Below are 15855 nucleotides of genomic sequence, written 5' to 3'. Positions count from 1 at the left end.
GCTTGATGTATTTTACGAATGATCATTCTGAGTGACATTTGTAAATGTCGGAGCACTGATGTGATATTCGTGACGGAAATATTGAATAAATGCATGTTTTTATACTTTAATTGAGCTTTACTATCTGTAGTTAGGGGGTGATGAGTGGTAATTCGTTTTAGGTTCTTCAACTCAGATACATGCTAAGTAATTTTGAGCCGCCTTGTAATCACAAACAAGACAAATTCAAGTGTGGAAGCATCCCGGTATTCTACCTGGCGAAGCCAAAAAGTAAAGTTTACATAGTACGGAACGAAGTGTAACAAAATCGTAGACTCAGTTATATGACGAAGAACTGGAAAGCATTTAGCAGAAAGGCGCAGTCGAATTTCAACCGAATTACCTGACGCTAAGAAATGGATGTCGACAAACTGCTGGACACAAGATGTGGAAATAACTGAAGAGAGGTTGAAAGTTTGCAGTTTCATGTTTCGGACCTAAACATCGTTGCAAAATCAGCTGAAACTGGTAGGCCGACTCATGTGAACGATGCGTGTGACGGCACGTGGAAGAAGGACTGAGTGCGACATTGTAACACAGCAATCTACCGTCAACAACATGTTAATAACTTTATTTTCTTGTATGATAGGTTGTGTACAGCAATAAAACAAATGAAAATTGAAATGGACATTTGAAATCATATGATTCAATCAAAAGGTATTTTGTTTAGTGAATTGATTCAAAATTCGAAACGTATTAAGTGCAATTTAAAAATTAAAATGGTCCCTTCATACAGTGCGAAGTGATTTCGATCATGACTGATCCTGGAACATAATCTGAGTACTTTTGTCCTGCAGTCGACAATTTTGACGTATTACATTTGGCTGGGAAAAGAATGTTTTTTCGCTTCCTGTTAAATTGTCGTATACGTAATGACGTTTACCGCTCCGCTGCCTTGTGAAGTAGTGAAATATTCCAACCATCAAGTTCTGCCAGTCTCCAAACAACGACTCTGGTGCTAACCTGAAACTGCTGTAGATGGGCAATTAGGCTATTACAGTAGTGCGTACATATTTTTAACTTACCATAACGCTAGTGGACGAATCGAAATCCGTTTTCCTCTTCTTTCTTGTTACAAACTTACCCATAATTAGAAACTATCATAACAACACACAGCACAAAAACAATAAACGGCAATACTTAATTAAATTCAGCTGCAACTAAGAACTGAACTGATTCACAAAACAACAAATCAGCTTAAGGCAGGCCAACAATGTACAGCAGTTGCTCTTGGTTAAAGTAAGGATGGGCCATGGCCGACAGTGCCATCGATATATCGATTCTCCATATCTATCGATGGCGACGTTTACTATCAGTAGTGCGTATCTCTTCTTCGTTGTATGGTTGAAAATCAAAATTTATTTCAATTTCACTACATGGCAACTGAGTAGTGTGTAATTTCATGTAGGTGACTGGAGGAGGAGGGAGTGGGTTCCAGACCTCCATGTCACCTCCTTCTGCCACGTCTTTGGTTTGATGTGGCTCTTCACGCCAGTTTACACTGTGCAAGCCTCCTCGTCAATGCTTAATTACTGGAACCTACACCCGCTTGAACCTGCTTACTATCTAAACCCACCATACTTCCCTTCATTACCGAGTTGACAACGCCTAGATGCCTCAGGGTGTGTCCCATCAATCGCGCCCTGCTTTTACTCAAGTTGTGGCGTAAATTTCTTTTTTCCCCTATTCGATTCAGTACCTCACCATCAATTATTCGAACTACTCATCAAATCTTCAACATTCTTCTGCTGTACAATTCAAAAGCTTTTATTCTCTTCTTGTCTGAACTGCTTATCGTCCAAGTTTCACTTCAGTACAAGGCTACACTCCAGACAAATACCTCTAGGGAAAAAAAACATTTGTATTAAATGTAGACAAATTCCTCTTTATCGGAAATGCTTTCTTTCTGTTGTCAGTCTGCATTTTATATTCTGTCTGCTTCTGCCATTAGCAGTTATTTTGCGCAAACAGCTGAACTCATCTACTAATTTTAGTGTCTCATCTCCTAATCTAATGCCCTCAGCATCATCTGACTTAGTGCGTCTACTGTTCATTATCTTTGTTTTACTCTTGTTGATGTTCATCTTATAATCCGTCTTCAAGAAACGACCCATTCTGTGCAGCTGCTCTTCGAAGTTCTTTGCTATGTCTGAGAGAAAACAATGTCATCAGCAAACTTCGAAGCTTTTGTTTCTTCTCCTTGAACTTAATCCCCTTTCCGAATTTCTCTTCCGTTTCCTTTACTGCTTACTCGATTTACAGATTGAATAACGTTGGGAAGAAGCTACAACGTCGTCCTATCTCCTACTTAAATATTTAGAACTCTTATGACTGCAGCGTGTTTTCTGTAGAAGTTCTAAATAACTTTTTTCATTCCTGCATTTTGCCCTTGCTATCTACAGAATTTCAAATACACTACTGGCCATTAAAATTGGTACACCATGAAGATGACGTGCTACAGACGCGAAATTTAACCGACAGGAAGAAGATGCTGTGATATGCAAATGATTAGCTTTTCAGAGCATTCACATAAGGTAGCCCCGGTGGCGACACCTACAACGTGCTGACATGAGTTAAGTTTCCAACCGATTTCTCATACACAAACAGCAGTTTACCGGCGTTGCCTGGTGAAACGTTGTTGTCACGCCTCGTGTAAGGAGGAGAAATGAGTACAATCACGTTTCCGACTTTGATAAAAGTCGGATTGTAGCCTATCACGATTGCGGTTTATCGTATCGCGACATTGCTGCTCGCGTTGGTCCAGATCCAGTGACTGTTAGCAGCATATGGAATCGGTGGGTTCAGGAGGGTAATACGGAACGCCGTGCTAGATCCCAACGGCCTCGTATCACTAGCAGTCGAGATGACAGGCATCTTATCCGCATGGCTGTAACGGATCGTGCAGCCACGTCTCGATCCTTGAGTCAACAGATGGGGGCGTTTGCAAGGCAACAACCATCTGCACGAACAGTTCGACGACGTTTGCAGCAGCATGGACTATCAGCTCGGAGACCATGGCTGCGGTTACCCTTGACGCTGCATCACTGACAGGAGCGCCTGCGATGGTGTACTCAACGACGAACCTGGATGCACGAATGGCAAAACGTCATTTTTTCGGATGAATCCGGGTTCTGTTTACAGCATCATGTTGGTCGCATCCGTATTTGGCGACCTCGCAGTGAACGCTCATTGGAAGCGTGTATTCGTCATCGCCATACAGCGTATCACCCGGCGTGATGGTATGGGGTGCCATTGGTTACACGTCTCGGTCACCTCTTGTTCGCACTGACGGCACTTTGAACAGATGTGTTCCGACCCGTGGCTCTACTCTTCATTCGATCCCTGCGAGAACCTACATTTCATCAGGATAATGCACGACCGCATATTGCAGGTCCTGTACGGGCTTTTCTGGATACAGAAAATGTTCGACTGCTGCGCTGGCCAGTACATTCTCCAGATCTCTTACCAACTGAAAACGTCTGGTCAATGGTGGCCGAGCAACTGGCTCGTCACAATACGCCAGTCACTACTCTTGTTGAACTGTGGTATCATGTTGAAGCTGCATGGGCAGCTGTACCTGTACACGCCATCCAAGCTCTGTTTGACTCAATGCCCAGGCGTATCAAGGCCGTTATTACGGCCAGAGGTGGTTTTTCTTGGTACTGATTTCTCAGGATCTATGCACCCAAATTGCGTGAAAATGTAATCTCATGTCAGTTCTAGTATAATATATTAGTCCAATAAATACCCGTTTATCATCTGCATTTCTTCTTGGTGTAGCAATTTTAATGGCCAGTAGTGTAGTACATTTCAGTCAACATTGTCGAAAGCTTATTTTAAATCTGCAAATGCTATAAACGTAAGTTTGCATTTCTTTAACGTATGTCCCAAGGTAAGTGGATGCGGTCAGCACTGCCTTTAATATTCCTACGTTTCCCTGGAACACAAATTGTTGTTCGCCGAGGGTGACTTCTACCAGTTTTCCTACTCTTCTGTAAATAATTTGTTCAAGCATCTTGCAACCATGACTTATTACACTGATATTCACACCTGTCAGTGCCTGCCTTCTTTGGAACCTGAATTATTGAATTTTTCTTGTAGTCTGAGGGTATTTCGCTTGTCTCATATGTTTCGTATATCTTGAGGTTACCTCCTAAAATTTCGGGTGATATGCATTTGTTGTTATAGTTATTCTTACGGAAAACCTTTTGCAGTTGGTTAGGTCTTGTGGCAAAATTTCGGAGACAGATCGGATCCCTCTCGGTGAACCACGGTTTCTTGAACAGTGCGCTTTTGAATAGCGTAGTGGTGGCTCAAACCGTGCAGATTCAGGACCGTATTATTTGATTTTCTGTATACATTGTGGCTGACAGGCCCGTAGGTTTTCCAGTGGACGAAAAAAATCAAGGAAGGGCATGGTACTGTCTTTTTAAACCTCCATCCTGATCTTGTTGAGTTTGTGGATGCTACTGCGGTGTTCAATGAACTCCCCCAAGTTTTTCACGTCCGTACGTCCAGACGATCATAGCATCGTCGATATAACTGTGAAAACAAATCGGCTTTGGAGTTTCAGGAGTTTTCCGAACAGAACAACGCCTTGGAGGAAAGTAAAAGACTTGCGTTTTTCCCATACTGTATTCTGTGGTGGTGGATTAGGCATCTGCTGAAGAAAGAGACACGCATGTTGCTTTTCAGGCCTCCAGTTAAAATACACCAACTCATGTGGATTGGGAAAGATAACGTAGCTAGAGCTCTCGGTATTTATAAAATTCCTTTCGAGTGCGGACAGGGCAGACCAAAAGCACCATAGAACAACGCCGAACTGAACGTGAGAGTTGTCTGCGCCTGTGCTACGTAGAGAAAAAGGCGACAGCCGAACACATATTAGAAAATGGAGATTGCATTCAGTGAGACCTCTATCGTCACGAAGGCTAGGGTTTCTGGTACGGGGTAATATTGCAGCTACGGAGATCAGGCTACCTAATATAACCATCACGCCGGTTTCCAGAAGAGTATAATGTGGAACTGCGTCATCGAGAAGGCGAGCACAGCAGAGACGAAATAAATATATAAAAATTCCTTAATATGAAGATGGCCTGGGCAGCGCTGACGTCAAAGCCGGTTCCATGTCCATGTAAAGATGAGGCTTGCAACCACAAAGCAGTCAGTTACCACTTAACAATGGCTGAGAAGCATTTGGCCGAAATCTCATGGATGTATAACCACTTGATGCAGCTGTAAGTCCGACAACATGTTATTTAGAGATTTGTGTTTGGCGTTCATTGTCATTAAATCACTAAAACAGCTGTAAAAGATTTTCTTACGCGTTATATGGTACTTAACACTCTTTCCTGAAGTATACTCGATTTTTATTGTAGAAGTACTGGACTATATTTCAAGTATCCTTAGACTGAGACGGATAGAAACCTCTCTACTTAGGTTTGTAAGATCTGTCTAAATAAACAGTCTGTTTGATTTTACTGAGTTGTGTGTACCTTACAGTAATAGGGAGTCTCATCTACTACTAGTCTGTAACAGTTGGAAAATTTTATATGTGAGTATAGTTCAAAAAGCAGATTCCACCTTATTCTAGCAGGACAAGTAATTTTTATCGAATGTTGCACTATGCTCCAAAGTGACACAGATTCACGACTATAGTTTTCAACATGGTCACCAAGTGTCTGAACGCAACAGACGGAACGTTCTACCAATCGTTCAATTCCTCGACGATAGAAATCCACTGCGTGGTCACGGATCCATTTGAGAACTGGTGTGTGAACATCCCCATCACTGGACAATCTCTTTCTACCCAAGACGTTCATCCAGCTTGCCGAAAAGATGGAAACCGCATGTGCAGGACCTGGAATGTCTCATCAACATCACCCACGTCTGTGCGGCACTGGTCAAGTTGTTGACACCATTTCACTACCGCTGGACGCGACATTGCATTTGGTCCATATACCTCCAGAATTTCACTGTGAATCTGCACTGATCAGTCAGAAAATTATGATCACCGACCTGCTATCGATATAAATCCATCCAGGCGATAGGAACGTCACTGGCGAGGAATGACTGCTAGTCAGGCACACGGACGGCGTATGTAGTATGAATGAGCGCGCTGGCCGTATATAAATGGGAAAGGTGCACGATGTATCTGAATCTGACCGAGAGCATATTGTGATTTCCCGGAGGCTCGGCACGAGCATTTCGGAGACTGCAGGACTTGTCGGGTGTTCGAGGAGTGCTGTGGTCTTCAACTCGTGGAGAAACCAAAGTGAAACCACGTCCAGACGCCGTGGGGCTGGGCAGCCACCCCTCATTACAGAGGTCGGACGCCGTAGACTGGGCAGGCTGAGAAAACAGGACAGGTGGCGAAGTGTGGCAGAATTAACATCAGACTTTAATGCTGGACAGAGTACATGTGTCTCTGATCACACATTGCACGATACACTCCTGACGACGAGCCTTCGCGGCCGTCGACCATGCATGCGCCAATGTTAACACCACGACATCGGCAACTTCACCATGTCGATGGGAAGGCGTCATCTTCTAGGGTGCAGCTCCTTGACACCTGTATTGCGGAACGGAGTCAAGCTAGCGGCGGCTTCACGGTGCTCTGTGGAACATTCATGTGGGTATCCACAGGTCCAGTGGAGCTAGTGCAAGTCATCAAGACGGCCAAGGAGTATCGTACACTGGTTGCAGACCACATACGCTCCTTCGTGACGATCATGTTTCCCGACGGCAGTGGCATTTCTCAAGACAATGCGCCATGTCACAAGGCCAGGAGTGTGATGGAGTGGTTCGAGGAACACAGTGGCGAGTTCCGATTGATGTGCCGGCCTCCCAACTCGCCAGATCTGGAACTCGATTGTACACATCTGGGATGTGACTGAACATGGAGTCGGAGCTCAACGCCCCCTCCACGGAATTTATGGGAATTAGGTGACTTGTGGATGCAGTTGTGGTGCCAACTCCCTCCGGCGACGCACCAAGGCTCACTGCTTCCATGCCACGGCGCGTCGCCACTGTTATCCGAGCCAAAGCTGGACATACCGGCTAGTAGGTAGATGGTCATAATATTCTAGCTGATAAGTGTATGTGCAAGTTACACGTTTTGCCCCCATAATCGCGCTTTCCCGAGTTCTTCCACTACAGACTACATTTCCAGATGCTACAACAGTTCTTTCACACTGTCAAGCACTTGTCATCCGTACCGCAGCAGACTGTGTCTGCAGGACACCCGTAATAGTAGGTACTATCTTCCGATAGTGCGCCACTCTTGTTGCACAATGATTTTAGCGTGGGACGACAAGCGTAACTTACTTTTTGAAGTCCATAAGCATGTAACCCATTCTGCTATTTTTTATTGAATTGCAGAAATTAGTTACTTTTTTCTGCGACACAAAGGTATAGTTCACAATTAGTGCACTGCACAAATGTGAAACCCTTTCACCAAAGCAACCCACATCATAAACAACGTTTATGGGTTTTATTCATCAGCCTAGTTAGATGCGTGGCATGGAACATTTTTGCTGTTGGTGATGCCTCAGGCTTTAGTGTTATGGGGCGTTAATAAATTGGAAATGCATCACGTTTGTCACTACTTTCCTTTTCTTCTTCGTCGCTGTCTTTTTCCTCCTGTGTTCACTCTTACGAATATGAAAGCGTACGTCGTTACCGAATGTAGACTCACAGCTACGTCGTAAAAAATGTATCGCAGTATTGTTGCGAGGCGGTAAACAATCATGTATTCTACAGCGTAGGGTATATTACGACATATTATACACGCATTCTAGTTCAAAACTACTAAAAATATGCAGAAGTTGCCTTTATTTCACGAAGTCATGCTGTCACTGCGATCAACAGCTTTCTTCAGTCAGATTCTGAAACCTAGTGGGTGCTCGCAGAAGCAAAAACAAGTGATGCACAGAAATCACATGGTGTGAAGTGAGCGCTACAATCAGGGACAGTACGTTTAGGTAATTGCCTGAGCTAGAAAAAAAAAAAAGTTGGATTTAACACGTATGCAACATGAGGACTAAGGAACATAAAGGTACCAAACTGTTAATTAGAAGTTATCAATGTCAATCACAAAAAACTTCAGTTTAGGGCTGTCAGACTTCTAATCAAATTACTGCAACAGACTGTAAATGTAGTGATCTGTAAATTAAAATAGGATGTGCTCTGGAAAATTTTTATAGTCATATTTGAAAAGTATTAACCTATGCCATAAAAAATAAGTTCTATGCTTGTTCATTAATTAAATTAACATAAAAGTACCGCTTTGTGATAACATTAAAATGAAATGTAGATTGATAGAAGATGGTGCTCAGCATTTAACTGTGACGTAATAGGCGCTACCATTATTTAACTTAGAGACAGCGGTTTCATGATTGTTTTAAAGTCTATAAGGAACTTCTTATACATCACAAAAATAAAGGCGTTTTTCAATAGTGTAACTAGCATATGTGGCAGCCTACTGTAATTAGTATGATACGCATTTGGCATTTACTACATGGAACTGGAATTTGTGGTATAAATGATGTGAAAATTATCACAGTTTTGCATTATTTCTCAATGCAGAAAAGTTGTGAGCTGTTATAGTTATTTAATGGTGGTAAAAAACTATTTACTTCATTTTTAAAACAATACGATAAGCAAAACAGAGCAGTCTATAAATGCACTGCAACTAAATAAAACACTAAGTGTATTAGTTATTCATGTCTTGCAGCTTCTACAAACTGTGTATTCCTTATATATTCGTGAATATTAAAATTTCTGTATGTTGCTCCCAACCAAGAAAAACAAAACTCTAGAGATGTTACTGCTCTGTTTTACAGGTTTGCTGTAGCTGACACCAGAAGAGCTCCCATATCCAAGATATGTGTTCCTTCAAAACAACTTTGTGGGTAATACATAAACTTTTGTAGAAAATGATACCTACCTATAATGATGTGGGTCAGTAGTCTTTCCGTAGTGGTATATGTAGCCGCATATATGGTTTATCGAAAACTATTTTAAACATGTAATGGTGTTTTCCAACAAATATTTTAAAGAATGTGAGGGTTAATTTGTATGTTAAAAACAATTTAAAAATGTATATTTCAGTGTTTTATATTATAATGGGAACATTGAAAATTATAACTATTTGATATAATAGAAAAAATAATAATAAACCTCTGCATTTTTGTTGGCAAATTTGTGAATTACACCATTCATTAAAGTAGAGTCCGTAGCAATCACCACTTAATAAAATAATCTATTTTGCGTCATTGTGGATCATAGAACACTCTTTATTCTTCCCAATGAACATAACAATCTTTCAGCTTCAGTAACTGATGCAGACCAGGAACAAGTTATTCTTGCAAGGTAAGTACCGTAGTTCGGATATCGACAATCGAATAATACTTATTTTCAGTTATGAAGATACGTGTGTTTTACCATCCATCAAGACCATTTATCTGAATACTCTTTTTAGTGTGCAGTAGATGTTCGAAGATTAATGAACCTAAAGATTACATTATCACAAATCGCTGAACTAGCAATAACAGACCATGAGCAGATCCACAAGTGTCATAAATGCCTGTTTATTTGGCAGAATGCTAAACATTTGTTTGAAACGGTATATGTTAGTACTATCAGTGCTTACAGAGTCATACTTCCCAAAATAGAAGTTGCGATGTTGTACGTCTTTCAGTTATTCATCATCGAAGTGCAAACGCGGAGTTTTAATTAAGTGATTAAAACACAGCAAACCAAATCTCCGCTTGGTGAAAGTTATAAACGACCAGTGGTTGTGCCCTTTATTATTTTGTTGTTTCGTGGGGAATTATCTAGCATTGCTTCAATCAAAGTATAACCTTATTTGTATTTGCAACACTGTCAGATTCTGTTAAGATAGCACTAGTGTTTCCACATTTCTTCTGGTTTAAACATAACGTATGAGGGTACGGAGAGGTAGAGGTACATTTGAATATTAGGTGCAAAGCTTAATTGATAGGCAAAAATTTCACAATGACGTTCCAATGACATTTTTATTGCCGTTTGGGTACAGATGTTTCGTTTGGTTGATCAATAACTGCAAGAAACAGCCGTTTATTATTCGCAGGAAAACGTCAGTTCATCATCTTATGCTTGTACATTTAATGATATACCAAGATACCTGGTAGAAACGTATGTATATACACTACTGCAGGGGCTTCTATATGAATTCGCTTGATGTATCTTTAAATTTAACAAACAAGCATCTGAAATGATTATGTACGTAAAATGAAACTGGTATCGTATTACAGTGTTCCTATGACTTCTTACGAATTGTTCACTATGTACCATTGTAGTTGCTAATTCCCTTTGGGTATGCCACCCTTGAAATATATGAATAACCACTATATAAGCCTTCAGCAGCTTGAGATCCACTGGATCTTGTTTCGAATGCGAATATATGATACCATCAGAAACGTCCTTTGTTATTAAACAAACGAAATAAATTAAAATAACCCACTTAGCTTCCTCATGCAAGCTACACCGCTTTCCAACACTATAAAATGGAATGACATACTCTTCGACGCTTTTGGTATGAGAATAAAGATATATAGGGTGATTTTTTCCACCGTGTACAATCTCTAGGGATTGATTGATGAGAGGATATGGAACAAAAAAGATCTAATGAACTTATATTCGGAAGTGCATGGTTTCCATGCTAGCGGCCATTTATTCAATCATACTTTGTACAGAGACTGGTGTCTAATACGTGCTGTGCCATGCAGCCACAGTTACGGTATTAATGATTTCCTCCTAGAGGGTGGTACTGTTCCTGATACGTCATGCCCTAGCGCCCTCTTCTGCCGTATTAATTGGTAATGTTGTGTCCGATTCCATTCTCCAGCTGACTCACCTTGTAGTGGATGTGATACAGCGTCGTACACAATGGTTCCGTATTCGAATCGAGGGCTTGCCGACATGGTGTTAACTTATGGAAAGGGAAATGGCAATGGGCGGCAGGCAGCAAGGTTGTATCAGGAGACCTATTCCCGCCAACAACCACAGCATTCAATGTTCACAACAGTGTTTCGCCGTTTGTCTGAGACAGGGTTGTTTCAAGAAGTAGGAAATCATGAAGGACGTGCCTGAAATGTTCGGACACCAGACTTGGAGAAAAATGTAACACACTGGAAGGCGACCGCCGTTTAGTACCAGGCAGTTGATCCGCCAGTAGAGGATAAGACAGACGACCGTGTGGAACATTCTCCATGACAATTATCACTTTCGATGTCACTTAAGCGTGTGCAGGGCTTGCCAGCGACAGATTTTCCACATCGGGAGCAGTTTTGTCACTTTTTTTTTTTTTTTTTTTTTTTCACGCAACCACGGTTCCGGGATCTGTGTGAGCCATCCTATTCACAGATGAGGATACATTTAGGCATCGGCGGTTCTTGCGGGTGACTTTGCCTCCCCTGCTGGAAGAAGAGCCACTGATGATTCGAAGGGCAATGTAGCTGCTTCATGATGGTGCTCCAGCCCACTTCGCCGTTAACGTCCGGACGCATCTCTGTCGCGTCTTCCCTCGCCGATGGATCGGACGAGGGTGTCCACTGCATGGCCTGCTCGTTTATCGGATCTCAACCAGTACGATTTCTAGTTTAGGGGCCATTTCAAAACTATCGTGTATGCAGAAAAAATTGGTTCAAATGGCTCTGAGCACTATGGGACTTAACTGCTGAGGTCATCAGTCCCCTAGAACTTAGAACTACTTAAACCTAACTAACCTAAGGACATCACACACATCCATGCCCGAGGCAGGATTCGAACCTGCGAGCGTAGCTGTCGCGCGGCTCCAGACTGTAGCTCCTAGAACCGCTCGGCCACTCCGGCCGGCGTGTATGCAGAGCCCCTTCCAGATGTGAAGATACTGGAGCAGCGTATTCATGCTGCCTTTGACACTGTTCGGATGAAATCTGGCTGATGTGAACATGTGAGACAGAACATGCTACGGCGCGCACACGCATGCGTTGAGGCACAAGGAAACCATTTTCAACACACGCTGTAACTGTGGCTGCATGGTATTAGAACGCAGTCTCTGTAACAACGTATGACTGAATACATGGCCACTACCATGGAACCTATGCATTTCCGGACATAAATTCATCAGACCTTTCTTGTTCTGCATCCTCTCACCGATCAACCCCTATAGTATGTACACGGTGGAAAAAAATTACCTGTACTTTGTTACCTTAATTTATTTTTGTTCTTGATACATCACCTCATTAACGTAATGGACCACATTTTATCACATATTTTATTTTCAAACATTTTGTCTAATAAGAAAAACTCATAATAATGTTGCCATCTCATAAGCGGCGTCGACAGCGGCCGCGCCGCACTTCATCACGCAACACCCAGGTAAGACAGTCCGCACACTGCGGCACGTCCGGTGTTGATGTCAAACCACGCCGTTCTGCTTCATTCTGCGCCACAATGAACGAGTTCCGCGTACTGTTGATACGTTTTACAGGTTTGCTGTAGCTGGCACCAGAAGAGCTCCCATATCCAGTATGTGTGTTCCTTCAAAACAACTGTGTGGGTAATACATAAACTTTTGTGGAAAATGATATCTACCTATAATGATGTGGGTCAGTAGTCTTTCCTTGGTTCGTTTGTGCATGCTCTGTCTGGACAGCTTCCTCATTTTCCATTTTTACTAACGCGCGCGTGCGTACACTGGAACATTGCTTCGCACCTATGAATGAATATTCTGCCCCATTCCGCGTCAAACACAAACGCGCTGTACAGAGCAGCGCAGAACGGTACAGATCAAGGCAGAACTGCGCAGAATGGGGTTGAGTGTTCGCAGGTGCGCAGCAATGCTCCAGTGTGCGTCAATAAAAATGGTAAACGAGAAAAGCCGCACAAACAGGGCGCACACGAGCGAAACATTTCCTCTGATGTACGGACATTTAATGGAACTTGTGCGTTATTGCGCAGACGTGAGCGGTTTGACGCCCACTCCAGATGCGCCGCGCAGCGCCAAATCTCTTTCCCTGGCGAGGCACGGCTGATGTGCACGCGGTTTGATATACACTTGTGATCATGTTCCGTGCCCAAGCACGGACATTTCGGCTGTGAGAGTACCTCTTAATGTGTTTCTTCTTCAGTCTAAGAGTTACTACACTACTGGCCATTAAAATTGCTACACCACGAAGATGACGTGCTAAAGACGCGAAATTTAACCGACAGGAAGAAGATGCTGTGATATGCAAATGATTAGCTTTTCAGAGCATTCACGCAGGTTGGCGCCGGTGGTGACACCTACAACGTGCTGACATGAGGAAAGTTTCCAACCGATTACTCATACACAAACAGCAGTTCACCGGTGTTGCCTGGTGAAACGTTGTTGTGATGCCTCGTGTGAGGAGGAGAAATGCGTACCATCACGTTTCCGACTTTGTTAAAAGTCGGATTGTAACCTATCGCGATTGAGGTTTATCGTATCGCGACATTGCTGCTCGCTTTGGTCGAGATCCAATGACTCTTAGCAGAATATGGAATCGGTGGGTTCGCGAGGGTAATACGGAACGCCGTGCTGGATCCCAACGACCTCGAATAACTAGCAGTCGAGATGACAGGCATCTCATCCGCATGGCTGTAACAGATCGTGCAGCCACGTCTCGATCCCTGAGTCAACAGATGGGGACGTTTGCAAGGCAACAACCATCTGCACCAACAGTTTGACGACGTTTGCAGCAGCATGGACAATCAGCTCGGACAATATGGCTGCGGTTACCCTTGACGCTGCATCAGAGACAGGAGCACCTGCGACGGTGTTCTCAACGACGAACCTCGGTGCACGAATGGCAAAACGTCATTTTTTCGGATGAATCCAGGTTCTGTTTACAGCATCATGATGCTCGCATCCGTGTTTGGCGAAATCGCGGTGAACGCACATTGGACACCGAGCGAGGTGGCGCAGTGGTTAGCACACTGGACTCGCATTCGGGAGGACGACGATTCAATCCCGTCTCCGGCCATCCTGATTTAGGTTTTCCGTGATTTCCCTAAATCGTTTCAGGTAAATGCCGGGATGGATCCTTTGAAAGGGCACGGCCGATTTCCTTTCACCTCCTTCCCTAACCCGAGCTTGTGCTCCGTCTCTAATGACCTCGTTGTCGACGGGACGTTAAGCACTAATCTCCTCCTCCTCCCTCTTCCCGCACATTGGAAGCGTGTATTCGTCATCGCCATTCTGGCATATCACCCGGCGTGATGATATGGGGTGCCATTGGTTACACGTCTCGGTCACCTCTTGTTCGCATTGACGGCACTTTGAACAGTGGACGTTACATTTCAAATGTGTTCCGACCTCAAATGTGTTCCGACCCGTGGCTCTACCCTTCACTCTATGCCTGCGAAACTCTACATTTCAGCAGGATAATGCACGACCGCATGTTGTGGGTCCTGTACGGGCCTTTCTGGATACAGAAAATGTTTGACTGCTGCCCTGGCCAGGACATTCTCCAGATCTCTCACCAATTGAAAATGTCTGATCAATGGTGGCCGAGCAACTGTCTCGTCACAATACGCCAGTCACTACTCTTGATGAACTGTGGTATCGTGTTGAAGCTGCATGGGCAGCTGTACCTGTACACGCCATCCAAGCTCTGTTTGACTCAATTCCCAGGCGTATCAAGGCCGTTGCTACGGCCAGAGGTGGTTGTTCTGGATACTGATTTCTCAGGATCTATGCACCCAAATTGCGAGAAAATGTAATCACATGTCAATTCTAGTATAATCTACTTGTCCAATGAATACCCGTTTATCATCTGCATTTCTTCTTGGTGTAGCAATTTGAATGGCCAGTAGTGTAATATAGTGTATTTACTCCTTCCACCTTTCTGCTTTCCCTTCTTTGCTTAGAACTGCGTTTCCATCTGAGCTTTTGATATTTATACAAGTGGTTGGGAGGGGAGTGATACAGAATTGTAGCCTCTCCCCGATGTTATTCAATCTGTATATTGAGCAAGCAGTAAAGGAAACAAAAGAAAAATTCGGAGTAGGTATTAAAATCCATGGAAAAGAAGTAAAAACTTTGAGGTTCGCCGATGACATTGTAATTCTGTCAGAGACAGCAAAGGACTTGGAAGAGCAGTTGAACGAAATGGACATGTGTCTTGAAAGGAGGATATAAGATGAACATCAACAAAAGCAAAACGAAGATAATGGAATGTAGTCGAATTAAGTCAGGTGATGCTGAGGGAATTAGATTAGGAAATGAGACACTTAAAGTAGTAAAGGAGTTTTGCTATTTGGGGAACAAAATAATTGATGATGGTAGAAGTAGAGAGGATGTAAAATGTAGACTGGCAATGACAAGGAAAGCGTTTCTGAAGACGAGAAATTTGTTAACATCGAGTATAGATTTAAATGTCAGGAAGTCATTTCTGAAAGTATTTGTATGGAGTGTAGCCATGTATGGAAGTGAAACATGGACGGTAAATAGTTTGGACAAGAAGAGAATAGAAGCTTTCGAAATGTGTTGCTACAGAAGAATGCTGAAGATTAGATGGTTAGATCACACAACTAATGAGGAGGTATTGAATAGAATTGGGGAGAAGAGGAGGTTGTGGCAAAACTTGACAAGAAGAAGGGACCGGTTGGTAGGACATGTTCTGAGGCATCAAGGGATCACAAATTTAGCATTGGAGGGCAGCGTGGAGGGTAAAAATCGTAGAGGGAGACCAAGAGATGAATACACTAAGCAGATTCAGAAGGGTGTCGGTTGCAGTGAGTACTGGGAGGTGAAGAAGCTTGCTGAGGATG

General features: G+C 43.1%; 1 protein-coding gene across 1 annotated transcript in view; it reads left to right on the top strand.

Moving 5' to 3' along the window:
- Positions 1-9314, top strand: part of LOC126184319 (uncharacterized) — a 97910-nt gene extending 88596 nt beyond the window's left edge. The window contains exon 6 of the mRNA XM_049926695.1: positions 8883-9314. The gene's annotated coding sequence lies outside the window, so the exon portion shown is untranslated. The remainder of the gene's footprint in view (positions 1-8882) is intronic.
- The last annotated feature ends 6541 nt before the right edge of the window (positions 9315-15855 follow it).

This window comes from Schistocerca cancellata, chromosome 4 (assembly GCF_023864275.1).
Source record: "Schistocerca cancellata isolate TAMUIC-IGC-003103 chromosome 4, iqSchCanc2.1, whole genome shotgun sequence".
NCBI lineage: Eukaryota > Metazoa > Arthropoda > Insecta > Orthoptera > Acrididae > Schistocerca > Schistocerca cancellata.
This window is presented reverse-complemented; position numbering and strand designations above follow the sequence as displayed.